The sequence below is a fragment of the Agelaius phoeniceus genome, chromosome Z (genome assembly GCF_051311805.1).
Source record: "Agelaius phoeniceus isolate bAgePho1 chromosome Z, bAgePho1.hap1, whole genome shotgun sequence".
Classification (NCBI taxonomy): domain Eukaryota; kingdom Metazoa; phylum Chordata; class Aves; order Passeriformes; family Icteridae; genus Agelaius; species Agelaius phoeniceus.
This window is the reverse complement of record NC_135303.1, coordinates 70,428,986-70,442,854: the sequence shown is the minus strand read 5'-3', so window position 1 is coordinate 70,442,854 and position 13,869 is coordinate 70,428,986. Positions and strand designations below refer to the sequence as shown.

General features: G+C 41.5%; 1 non-coding gene across 1 annotated transcript; it reads left to right on the top strand.

Annotated features, from left to right (window-relative positions):
* The first annotated feature begins 12,710 nt into the window (after nt 1-12,710).
* Nucleotides 12,711-12,839, top strand: LOC129133254 (small nucleolar RNA SNORA47). The gene has a single exon (XR_008535938.1). It is a non-coding gene; the product is annotated as a small nucleolar RNA SNORA47 (small nucleolar RNA).
* Nucleotides 12,840-13,869: the final 1,030 nt, after the last annotated feature.

Sequence of the window (13,869 nt, the reverse complement as noted above, 5' to 3'; positions counted from 1 at the left end):
ACTGGTTAAAAACTTGTGTTCATTTAAAACTATTTTACCAATTTGTTTTAAACTAATTTTCTTTGGAATGTGAGATTAGAATCAACTGAAAAAAATAAGACCGCATAATAATATTGGGAGGGAAATATAGAGGGAGCAGAAGTCAAATTTGAAGTGCTTTCCAATATACTGATGGCATCAAAGTATATTTTAATTTAATTGCAGAACATGCTGAATTTACTTGGTTTCAATGCAAGGCTATTCACTGTTTTGCACTTGTATTTAACCTGGAAAAATAGTGGAGAGTGATCTAATCTGTCGTGTTCATACATCACAGCTTTGTAGTTCCTTATTTTTCCAGAAAAAAATAAACTTAATTTTACATATGAGAGTATTTTTACCTATGTACAGAATATGTGTCATGTTTGCTCTTTTCTGCAATTATTTGGCTTACAGTCTGTTATCAGTTGGGTGCAATGTTCAAGAAGTGTAAAAACAGTGTACTGTTTGTCCTGGTTTCAGCCAGGGTAGAGTTAATTTCTTCTCAGTAGCTGTGACAGTGCTGTGTTTTGGATTCCAGATGAGAATGGTGTTGATAACACACTGATGTTTTGGCTTTTTGCTAAGTCCTGTTTATCCTAAGCCAAAGACTCTTTTTTTCCCCTTGTCTTGTACTCTGCCAGTGAGGAGATAAAAAAAGAAAAACAAAAAACTGAGAGGGAGCATAGCTGGGACTGGTAACCCAAACTGCCCAAAGGGGTACTCCACATCACAGAAGGTCATGCCCAGTACATAACCTGGGGGGAGTGACTCAGAAGAGGGGCCAGTCTGAGTTTGGGAAGGATAGTCTGGCATTCGTTATTGGGTGTTGAGCAATTGCAGAGTGCAGCACTTTTTTTTCCTTATTATTACTATTGCTTATTATTATTTACTATTATTAGTGTTTTCTTCTTTATTTTCAATTATTACATTGTTTTTATCTTAACATACAAGTTTTTTTCAATTCTTCTCCTCATTCCACCAGGGTGGGAGGAGAAGGGAGAGGGTCTTGAGGGAGTGGCTACATGGTGTTTCAAGCCCACCTGAACTTAAAAACAATATTAAAAGAAAAAAAAAATCACCTGAAATAGCATGAGACCTCTCTTTCCTATGGAAATTTCATATATTTACCACATTTCTAGATCCACCAGACATTATTCCTGGAGACTTTGCCATAATAAAGGCACTTGTAGTTAGAAAGAGTTTAACTAGTGCTGTCAGACAAAAGTCCATCTCTTATACTCTCTTACCTCTACTAGATATTACCTAAGTTTCCCACAACAGAAAAAAAAATCATGCATATATTGCTTGGGTTCATATGAAAAATTACTATTTTCTCAGGCTTATGGATTGAGAAGAGAAAATGGAAAATATCTTATGTGCTGGATGAAAAGCATGGAAGACAATGACCCTCCTAAGTAATCTAAAAATCCAGGGCAAAGTATCACTCCAAACTGATTAAGAGTCTGGAACTTGGATATCTAAATGCTGGAGTATTTCAGACTGTTCACAAAATATTTTGACTGTCCTTGCTTGGAATCCTGAACACAGGTCCACTAAAAATGCATATTCCCTCTCAACCAGTCATCTACTGAGAGAAAAATCAAAGTGATAACCCCAGCAGATGTGTCTAGTTACCAATTATCTTTTAGTTTCTCATCTTTTTCTTAAATACATGAGGGGAATAATTTATACCTTGATTATAAGATATGTAGCAGAGGGGTCATTTAAAACCTTTGGTGGAGCATGTATTTCAGAAATACAAGCAGAGAAAAAAAAAAAACTTCATTACAGTTAATTACAATTAAAATGGATTTGGAAGAGAAACTACTCATATTTTAAAGGCAGACATGAAAAATGTAATGAGAGCCAGACCCTGATCTGCACTTACCCCAGTTTTCATTGGTGTAAGCCTGCTGCCTTTGAAAGACTTTCTCTCCCTTCATACTCCTCCCAGTGAGATGAGAATCAGGCCTGCAGCCTACCTGCCCACTCTTGCCATGATGATGATGAGAATGATAATGAAAAAATTAATGAACCTGGAGTCAGTATTAAAAATTGCTTGTACCTAATACTAATTTTCCTCATGGCTGTGAAGCCCTCTTTTTGATGAGAAGAAAAACAGAACAGTTACCAGCTGTTCACATAATGACGAACACTAATAAGGGAAGACATGCATGTTAATGAGCTGGGGGAGGGGAATCAGAAGGGGCACTCATCAGTGCAGCTGTCAGTGCAAATCCTTCCTCTGAGTATTTTGGAAATCTGATGGCATGTCGGCATGTTACGCTGGCAAACAGACTTGAGAATGGAATCAGCCCCAGGTAAGGAAAACAGCACTTCTAGAGTCTACTTTCAGCCCTGGCCAGGTGATCAGCCTGTCTTTTACCATGCTGTTAACAGTATTAGGACAGGTATTCTCACCACGTGTCATCTTCTAAAATATTATTATTGCAGTCACAAATGAACAGTGAAGCTGAGATGACCTCATGGGTCCAGCAGAGAACAACAAGTAAAGAGAGATGTGTGGATCAGAACTGGTGGGAGAATAAGGATGCCCTTTGTATTCTCTGGTCTGTATATCACACAAACAAACTGAAGCTTAAAGGCTTGTCTGCATGCAGAGCTCTGGTGCCTTCTTTCAAAGTGATTTCAACCTTGTAGTTTTTTCAGTGCAAAACCCAGCACAAACCAGTCGTCCTTAGTTTAAACCCAGTATTTTCATCAGTTTTGGGTCAGAGAAGCACAGGCTTATGCTGAAATAAGCCATTCAGCCCAAAGCAAAGTTTGCATTTAGGCTTACAGCACTCTAATTAGCCCACATCAGTTATGTGAAGACAGCACCTGCTCCCAGGAGTTGTAGGTGTGACAGACATCAGGCCACAATAGGTGCTAATCAATTGCTTGGAATTCACTTTCTCCAAATTTTCTGAAAGCAATCTGAAGAGGCATTAGATTCGTGGAGGACCTCAGCAACATGAGTCCTGGTAGCTTTATTAGAACGTACATTTGTTCAATTTGTTCACACTGAATAATCTTGGGAGGCTAAATCATCAAAACTGAGCAATTTAGATCTGGAGAATGAGGCCAACCTTAAAGAAAACCATGCTCCAGAGCATTTTGACCTGCTGAGGATTGCTTAGCCCCATTCACATGTGCCAATCCACATATGCACAAATTATAGTCCTACATAGCTAGAGGTAAGATTGCCAATATGAAGGACAGTGTTTCATGCAAAAACACAATAGGTAATGTAAAGCTGCATGGCTGGATCTATGCTGATTTACATCTAAATCTACACTTATGCATTAAAAATGCCTTTAAGTTTTTAGATGTGTAAATAGGTCTTGACAAAAGCTCACTTATCAGGTTTTTACTTCTCAGTAACAGATGTGGCACTTAAATCAGTACTGCAAGTTGTTATATCATCCTCCATGTTGGGCTCAGATTGAACAGAAGCTGCCAGGGACACGTTCTTTCCTGATTAATATGAAGACAGTAATTTTCTTTTTTCTTTTTTTGCTATTATAGCTGCAAGAAAAGTGTATGCTACACAGCAGTCAGCACTTCTCAGCAGGAAAAATTGAGACCAAGAACACAGAGATCTATGAAATCAGAGATGGAATGGAAAACCTGAACAAGAGACATAAATTAGAAAAATTATTTAGAAAAAAATCAATTTCCTAGTAAGTTCCACTTAGTCTCACAGAATACCCTGAAATAAAATGTAAAACAGGGAGTCCAACTCCATCAAGATGTAAAGGTTGCACAGTATGGAGGTCAGTGGCACCATGTGAATTCATTTAACTCTGAAAAAGTGTTCAAAAAAATAAGTTCAGAAAAGTAAAGGTTTCTGTTGCTTTTGCAAATGCCTGAATTTGAAAGATGTACCAATAATAGGATGAGGTGCATGGTAAAAAAAGCACACCCACACACAAGTGTTCTGTAACTTAGATTTGCAGGCAAAGGCCACTTCAAGAGGTGAAATGAACTGCTGGTGACCTGACTACTCCCTACTTAAGTGACCCAACAACATTACAAGGTTGCTCCTGTACATGCTCCCTGCAGGACACAACAGCGGTCAGAATAGGGCTGGAAGAAGCTCCTGGATATCTACCCTGGCTGCCCTCTTGGAAGCAAGACCTTGAACAAAACAAGAACTCATTGCACAGGGACAGCTGTGCAACTTGCTACAATAAATGTCCATTCTGCCTGGAGATTCCTTGACACCCATGAAAGGGGAAAAATTTCCAAATCCAGTCATCTTGTGCTGCACCCTAGACTCATTCATACTAGTTTCTTCCCACATAAATTTGGTAGACAACTGGTTATCATCCTCTTCAACACCATACCTGCAAACTCTTTGTCCATGCACTCTTTTTTTTGTAAGAATTGATAAACCAAATTATTTAGCTTGTCATCCCAACCATGTTTTCAAGTCCTCTAGTAATTCTTGCTATAGTCCTCCAGACTACTTCCAACTTCTGGCACAGTAGGAGCTGAGGGGGGGTATGCATGGAAAAACAGATTTCTGAACGCCAAAGAAATGCTTAAATTACTTAGATGAAGCTGTAAATAATCACAAAACCTACTGCCATTCTCTTGGTGAAATGCAGACCAAGGCTTTCATTCTGCAGAAGCATGAAGGCAGAGGTGCATAAGTCACTTTTCCAGCCTGGGAAAGCACAGGTCTCATGTCCCATCAGCCAAACAGGCAGCTGAATTTTCAATTGTGACCGCAATTATAAAGAGTGTTGAAACCACCAGACTTCTGATAACAGACTCTCTGCATACCTTCAGGGCGCCTCTACCTCAGCAACCTTTAACAGGCCATGTCAGGCCAGGCAGAAATACTTTCTGCTCTTGGGAGATGTTGTGTGGGTGTGCTCCTCTGTGACATTACTCTGATCATAATCCCTACTTATGTGGCCATGCTGGAAATAAAGTGGTCTCCAGCTTTTGCAGCCCTGGTGATAATGTCAGCGCAAGGAGCCACTGTTGTCACACACGAGCAAGGCAATTGTATGCCAGTGCATAGCTACAGCACAACCACTTTTGACATGAAACAACAAGGAAAAACAAAGGGAAAATTTGGCAGGAAATTTATCCAATGGGAATTGCAGTCCTCAAGGTTGAAATTTGGTCAAATTTTTCCATGTGTTCTGAATGCCTTATGGAAACTTTGACAGCCCAAAGAAGATCTTGGACTTTCACCTCTTCTGGAAGACTGCAGTACAGTAGGACACTGACCATGTATTGATAAGAGCCTTCAAAGATTGGTTTTCTGCATCAAAGCACTAAAGCTTGTTCATTGATTTTACATATGGGAGTAACAAACATAGTGGTCAACATGGCTTCACTGAGGGCAAATCATGCCTGACATATTTGGTGGCCTCCTACCCTGGGTGGATAAGGGAATGTCATCTAAGTGAACCTGTGCAAAGCATTTGATGCTTCCTTGCATGCCCTTGACTCTAGAGTGGAGAGCCCTGGATTTGACAGGTGGACCACCCAGTGGGTAAGGAATTGCCTGAATGCTCCTGCTTGAAAGAGTTGTGGCCAGTGGCCAGGAGTCTGGGTGGAGAGGAGTGCTGAGTGGTGCTCCTTGGGGCTCTGCACTAGGGCCAGGATTACTCACATCTCTGTCAGGGACACAGCCAGTGGGACCAGGTGCACCATCAGCAGGCTGGCTGATGACACCCAGCTTTGCAATGTCACAGCTGCCTGAGGGGCCACAGCACCACTGGAGGGGCCTCCAGCATAAGACATGAACCTGCAGGAGCAGATCCAGAGAAGGGCCACAGAACTGACCAGAGAGCTGTAGCACCTCTCTTATGTGAAAAGGATGAGAGAGTTGGGGTTGTTCCGTTTGCAGAAAAGAAGGTAATGGGGAGACCTCTCAGTACCTAAGGGGGACCTCCAGGAAAGGTGGGGAGGGTTTCTTATCAGTGTAATTATAGGATAAGGGTGAATGAAAGAGCACAGCTTATATTAGATATTAGGAATAATTATTTACTGTGAGTCCACTGAGGCACTGGAAGAAGTTGCTCAGGGAAGCTGTAGATGCCCCATTCCTGGAAGTATTCAAGGCCAGGTTGGGTGGGGCTTTGAGCAACCTGGTCCAGTGGAAGGTTTCCTTGTCCATGGCAGGGTGTGCAACTAGGAGATCTTTAAGGTCCTTTCCAACTCAAACTATTTTACGAACCTATGATTCTATCACCAAAAACAGTAGGTAGCTGATGTGCTTATATTTTAAATCCTAAAAATCATTAATTCAATTGCTGCCACCACTTTCTGCAGCTTCTTCAGCCTCATGTTCATGCACTGGTTTTAAGTGTGCTGATGTAGAGTGCAGACCAGACAGCATGGGAATCCCAGTGATGAAATGTGTGCATCCAAGGAACAGCATGAGATTTTTGCTGTAGGTCAGAAGATATGAATAGGAGACATGACTGAAACGGAAACAGAGACTGAAGGCAAAAAATGGGATCCAGTTGCTTGCCTGCTAAATACGTTCTGGTCTGTGCAGTAAAAGTTAGGGACTCTGAGAGTACAGAGGGCACAACAATATAATTATACATTAAATGATAAAGCAAAAAAACTTAATTGAGATGACAGTGGTGTTAAAGCAGTCAACAACTGGAAAGTATAGTTCTCGCATTTCTGCAGCACTTGAGAGCCTTACTGCAATGATAACAATGTTCTCCTCATGTTGATTTTCTTTGTGATGTATCAATGAGCTCAGCCATATTTTGACTTTGGTTACTATCACGCATTCTGAGGATCTAGGGCTAGGAACGTATTTCTGTTCTTACTAACTCTAACTTAAATTCCAAGTAACTGAACTGAACTCAAAGAGGTGTCATCATCAAAAAACCCCCAATAAACAAAGAGATGCAACCATCAATGAAATAACATCATATTCTTATGTAATCAACAGAAACTTACAAGTGGCAAGTATGGTAAAAAAATACCATTCTGAAAGCCTAAAGTGAAGACTGTTATCTTTACTTTGCATAAAAGGATTTTTTACTCCAAATGAGCCTTATGGATTCCAAAATACACTTTGTAAAGCCACTGCTAACGTCAATCGAGTCACTCCAACTGAAGCCAGTAGAAAAAAATCATGCCAGTGCAGTTGTCAAGAGTTAGGTACTTCAAGGCTCTAGACTATTGTTAACAGTATAGAGAATATAAAACATGTAATCATTCAAAAGAAAGTTACACAATCTGAAAAGTACAGTGTTTTCAAAATAAGCAAGTATCTTGACCCTGTAACATTGCTGCAATTTGGTTGACACTATGATAACACCAACTATTAGTGCAGCTGTCACTGCACTAATAGTTGGCAATTCAACAAAATGCTGAGTACAAACAACCAGTAAATGCTTTATTTAGGTGAGCAAACATAGGGGATCTAAATCAATGTCAATAGAAAGATCTTCCTTGGCTAACTGCAGTAGTGTAACACACATAGTTTGGCAGGAGGATGGTGCTGCAAAATGAGAACACATTTTCTCAGTTTGGGATCATGTTCCTGCAAAGTCTGACATAACCATTTGAAATTGCAAAATGAGATTAGCTCAGTTCATTAGAGCATGATGCTAATAATGCCAAAGTTGTGCATTTGATCCCCATATAGACCATTCACTTAAGAGCTGGACTTGATAATCCTTGGGTCCCTTCCAGCTCAGAATATTCTGTGATTCTGTGAAATTTCTCCTCCAGCTTGAAGAGTGGGGGTACATGTATATGCGTGAAGACTTCTATACCAACACTGTTCAGTTTGCATGGACAGATTTTGGTAGCAGGGGAGCTGACAGAGGTGGCTGCTGTAAGAAACTGCCAGAAGCTTCCACTGCAGCCCCAGGAGGGGTCCCTCATCCGAGCAGGTGAACACCTGAAAGGAGCCTGTGAAACTTTTTGGAGCACAGTCCTAGCAGGGACCCGTGAACCTAGAGAGGGACGGTCAAGCTGAAGTAGGTTTCCTGGTAGGACTTGCGTCCCTGTGGAGGACCCACACTGGAGCAGAAGAAGGACCCCTCTCCTTGTGCAGTGGCAGGAACAACTTGTGATGAACTGGCTGTAACCCTTATTTCCTGTCTCCCTGCACAGGTAGGAAGTAGAGCTTGGAAAAGAGGAAGGGATGTGGGGAAGGAGGTTTTAAGACTTTATCTTACTCCTCATTATCCTGCTCTGATTTTTTTAGTAATCAATTCAAGTAAGATCCTGAAGTTCAGTCTGTTCTGCTGGCAACAGTATTTGGCGAGTGACTTCTCCTTATCTCAATCCATGAACGCTTTGTTGTATTTTCTCTCTCCTGTCCACTGGCAGAAGGGAGTGAGAGTGTGGCTTTGGTGGGTGCTTGGCATCAAGCCAGCATCCAACCACTACCTTGTTCCTGCAAAATCTGACACAACCATTTTGATTTCTCCTGCAGCCTGAAGAGCTAGGGCAGGTGTACGTGTGTGCAGAGTTCTGTACCAGCATCCAAGCTGTTATCTACTTAGTAAAACTGGCCTATGAGCTTCAGCAGTCAGATCATTAGGTGATGGCAGCCAGTGTGCACTCACTGAAGTCAGGGTGAAATCCCAGTTGAGGGTCCTATCTTTACATTCCAGAATCTGTAGGTTTCTCTCTTGAGCTGTCAAACCCAGGCACACTGTCTAGTGAATAGAAACTTGTTTCTTTCAAAGCAAAACAAATAAAAACTATGGCGAACAAAATGACATGACTTGTTAGTTAAAATCCCCCAAGAAAACATACTCTTTACCTAAATCAGCAGTGGCAGCTATTAATAATCCTGCCAGCTGTTACAGGAAGCCTTTGAAGTATACTGAGATCTCCACTTAAAGGTCTCCTGATAACACATCTACTGCAGCATTTTAAAAATGAGCCTTACACTCAGTTAAGCCTTTTTAATCTTTATTTGTAATGACTGAAGTGATTTATCTAGGCTTCAACAGTTCATTAGTTTTAATGGTGGATACTGGGAATTGGCATATTACCGTAGCCAGGTGTCAGCAGTGTCTAGGGGAAAGAAAATACTGAATGCAAGTCACAGGACAGTGAGGAAAGAAGTGAGCATCATGTCAATGTTGTAGACAGTTGTTTAAATATTTTTGTAATGCTTCACCATCACTCAAATAACTCCAAATAAACAGACATGGATTTTGCAGAAGACCTGAGGAAGAAGGAATGTAGCAGCTTGTTCATACTTCCAAAGCGTGAAAGGTTACAAGCATTAAAACCACATTCAGTTTTCACTCAACTCTGGCTCTGGCAAAATTCAACGTAAATGGGCATTTGAGCAAGCAAGGTGCAGACTTCAATCATCACCCTAATGGGAGGATGTCTGCAGGGTGCCACATGTACAGACATGAGGGAAAACAGGTAAAGCTGAAAGTCACATCCATCTTTCATATGTATTTCCCGATCAGTCAAAGCATACAAAAACTATCTAAGTTTGTAATGAAGCCCCACATATTGCAAATTCATCAGAAGATATATCCTTCTTTAAATACACTAAAGACAAACAGTGGGTAAAGTTATTTTAGGGAGCTTTTGTACTGTGAGCAATTTCCAAGTCAAGTGTTTATTATATAAAGGTTGAAGTCTCAAATGAAGCATTTATATGATAAAATGTAAAATGGAACAACTGCATTAAAAAAGTATTCTTTTCAAGAACATCTCAGTATATCCTCCTTCTCCAAGTGCTTTAAAAAGCTCTGAACTGTTGGACAGGGGACTTGTCCATCCAGTTATGTTATGCCCAACCTGAACAAAGAGAAGAAGCCCACTTCTAGTGGCCCCCTAGTAACCATGTTCACATCACATTGACTCTGTAGTAGGTAACAACTGCTCATGGCCAAGTAACACACCCAGACAGAAGCTCTGCTCTTTTGTATCAATCACAATCAATAAACCCCAAACCTCTTGGTCAACAAAGGCCAGAAAGTCTCTCAGAAAGACTCCCAAACAGAAAATACACCCCAGATATGCCTCAGCGGGGTTTTTCCTGCCACTGTCTTCAGGAAGGATGAGTGCACCTACATTACATTATATCCATTAACACAGTTGTACGCAGACCTGCCTCTAAGCAAATCTTTGGGGTCACCATAATTTTGCATAGCGTTACACAACAGAGAATGCCTCTTTAAAAACCATGTGACAACATAAAAAAACTTGAAATGGTCAACTGCTGTGCCACTTACTGATTGTATCACCTTTTTTTTTTAACCTATGCTTCTCTGCTATGCTCAGTAGAAGAATGCTGGACTTGCCAGCCTGCCAAGCCATCTCCAAAACTCTGGTTTAATCTTTACCATTAATCTTTACCATTCACACTCATCACATGCTTATTGTTCTTGCGATTTAACCTCTGTAGAATCATGAATCCCAGCTTCAAAGACAACTGGTGAAAGGTAGAGTGGTCAGCAGATTTTTCCTCACTGGAAGGACTTCAACTGCCAATTCTCCTTAGGCTCTTTGCTGGTTTTCTTACTAATGTGAGTTCAATACTTCCTTCTGCTTGCCTAATATGCCTACAGCCTCTACCCCAGCTATATCCAAAAGCCAATCAGTTCTTGACTGTACCTTCTGTGGTAATCACAGAGTTGCAAAGTAGCTGAGGTTGGAAAGAACATCCGGTGGTTTTCTCTTCCAACTCCCTGCTCAAGCAGGGCCACATAGAACTGGTTGCTTTTTGAATACCTCTAAAAAGGGAAAAAATAGTCTTATTTCTAGTGCATAGTTGAAGAATCAAACAGAATGATTAAGGATTTGCCAAGGAACTTACAGAACAGAAACTATAATTTTGATTCACAATAAGCCTTACTCAACATCACTGGGCACTTTAGACTATTCCTGCCTGGTGGTGGTACAGGCTGAGTAAAGAGGATAAGATGCTGAAAAAACAAGCCCAGCAAGCAATCTGATGGTGGTAACTCAAATATCACAGTTTTACTTACTCAGCATCTTGTTTTTTATGTGTAGAAAGCAGCTAAATCAAGAAATCTGATGATCTAGAGAAAAAAATAAGCTAGAGGAAGCAATAAAGGAAGAAATAAAGGACTGAAGGAGGAAAATGCTGGAGGTGAACAGGTTATTGTGCAGGACTCAGACTGCTACACATTCTAGCTCGACAACCTGTGAATTTTCCAGTCCAGCAGTTGAGGTTTGGCCAAAGCACACCACCTGCAGCAGGAACCAGGCTTGTCCGAAGACTATCAAGGCAACATCATTGTCCTTGGACAGAAAAGGGAAGGAATATGAACAGAGGCGCTGGGTAGCAGGGGCTGTAAGGCTTTTTACAACAGAGAGGCAGGGCATGACAGATTCAATTTAGGAGTCAGCTCTGTGTGAATGAGGTGCTCTGCTGACTCCCTTGGTGGGCCACGCTAGCTCTTCCTGGCATCTTTCTCAAGATCACTCCTGAGACACCACTCATTCATTCTTAGGATCATTTCTAAGTCTAAATGTTAAAAAAGTAATGTAAGTGTACTTTTAAACTACTATCGACAGCTTCCGTTTTCGTTTGTCTACCTGTCTTTTGGTAATGTGATGCATTCCCTACTCCCTTCGCTGCTCCTGAGCTGCAGAGCAGCACACCAGCGGGCAGCTGGAGGCCCGTGCCGGCGTCGTGCCTCTGCCCTGCCCGGCAGGGGAAGCCGCGGGCGGCGCGGTGCCGGCCGACGCCGCGCCGGGCCCCGCTCTTGCCCCGCGCCGTGAGGGCAGACAAGATGGCGGCGGGGCGGAGGCTGGCGGGCGGCGTGGGCCGGCCCCTGCAGCGGGAGGCGCTGCTGGGCGCTGCTACTGGGCGGCCTCCCGGGCACAGCGCGGGAAACCAAGCCGTCAGCCGCGTTTCTTCCCTTGCCCTATTAACGAAGAGCTGCAGGAGCGGCAGCATGTGTCCTGTTTGCAGCGCTGAAATGACACCAGGATGCTTGGGCACAGACGGAGAAGAGCGGATGGTGCCCCGGTGCGCTGAAGGGCTGAACAGGATCACTGCTGCTGTAAAGCCGTATGCAGGTATGTTCATCAGCAGAGAAGCAGTGCTGGATTAAAATAAGGTGCAGATGAAACCCGTTTAGAAATCAGAAACTCGCTGAGAAAAAAATTCCCACGTTTAGAGATCAGAGCATTTGGAAAAAGATCACACAGAAAAAAATCCACTGGAATGCACTTTTCAGTATGTCTTCTTGGTAACTAAGATGCTGGTTTTGACCTCTCTTCTGCTGCTGTGGATTCATCTGCTGGAAAGACCCAGTCTTTCACTAAACACAACCTTCGCATAACCAGCTGCAGCAGCTTTGCTGGAACAAACACTCCTGTTTCATCCTACTTTGTTTTGTAAAAGCAGTTCATGTGCAGATAGTTCGGGGCCTTGCAACACAACACTGATTGCACTCCATGTTTTTCTGTGCCAGCTGGACGGTTCCGCTCTTAAGATAAGAATGTACCTACTACTCTTTATTTTGTATTTCAGAAATATGTTTGCTAAGTTGACAAAATTCACTGTGAGGACTACAAAAAACTGTTTATATAAACTGATTAATTTTATCCTTAAGAACTTTAGGATTATAGGTATTCACTAACAGTATTTATATATAAAGCAAACTGCTAAAACTTGACTTTAGCTGTATAAAAAAGTAGCTTGAAGTGTCATAAGCTGGGAAAGGCAACAGGATGGTTGGAGGACTGAGAAGGTAAGACAGTTCACCTTTATGCTGTATCTTACTGGTTATAGCCTCCAAAATTATAATAGTGCAATAGCAACTCATGTTCCCCTTCTGACATGAGGGAAAGCAGTACTGCATTTGCACATAAGACTTGCACACCACTGGTGGTTTTCACCTCATTTGTAAGAGGTGACTAAAGGATGAAAAGTCATATTTAGCACAATACAAGTCTTCTTACTCAATAAAGGCACACAACTGCTTGATGACAATTACTCAAACTTACCTCCAGTTGTTTTGTTAACAATCTGTGTATTAATGGTAGTGTTTTTTCCACTTCCCTAGGCAGCATCAAGAGAGAATAGGATTTGTTGCACCAACACTGAAAACCAAGACTAAGCTTCAGCCCTTTATATGGAACTGCTGAAAGAGGAAGCTGCAGTACTGAAAGCAGTCAGTCTTGACTGCGTGAGACCATGCCTCTCACAGAAAGCAAATGATGTCTTACTTCAAAAGCTTCATGAAATGCAAACTTGTTGATTTACTGTTCTTAGAGCTGTTACACTTGAATAACTGGGGAGAGGGGAAGTTATGGTTCCTACTCACACCACATTAAGGTTTATAGTTTGATTTACTTTGAAGACTACAGAACTAAAAAGAAAAAAAGGTAAAAACATTATTTTAGCATACAGGGGCTTTTTCCTTCTGCTGGCAGGAAGAGGCTTTTAGATAAATGGTGATCTAAAACTTAACAACTACAGACCAGAACTTACAGAACATTTTTTCCACAGGTATAAAAAGCCTCTGAAAAGGTGAAGTTGCCAATAAAAAGGAATGCAACAGCAAAGTACATAATATGGCAATACTTGTATATTATTGCAAAAGCAATAATACATGTCTGTCACTAAATCAGTAGAAAACTAACTGCTTACAAAGGCAAACAGCAACCTCATTTTAGTTATGCTGCTCCATGCACTGAGTGCGGATAATTTTATCTTCACCTCTGTCTGCAGAAGAGTAAGGTGTGCTTCACGTTGTAAACTTGGGCAAGTTTCATGATTTAAATAATAGACTGGACATTTTGCTTCATACTGTATGTGTCTTGATTAAGACAAATGGCTGGTAACTTGTTCTGCTTTTACTCCACAGTGCTTCACAGTTGTGTGCATGATCT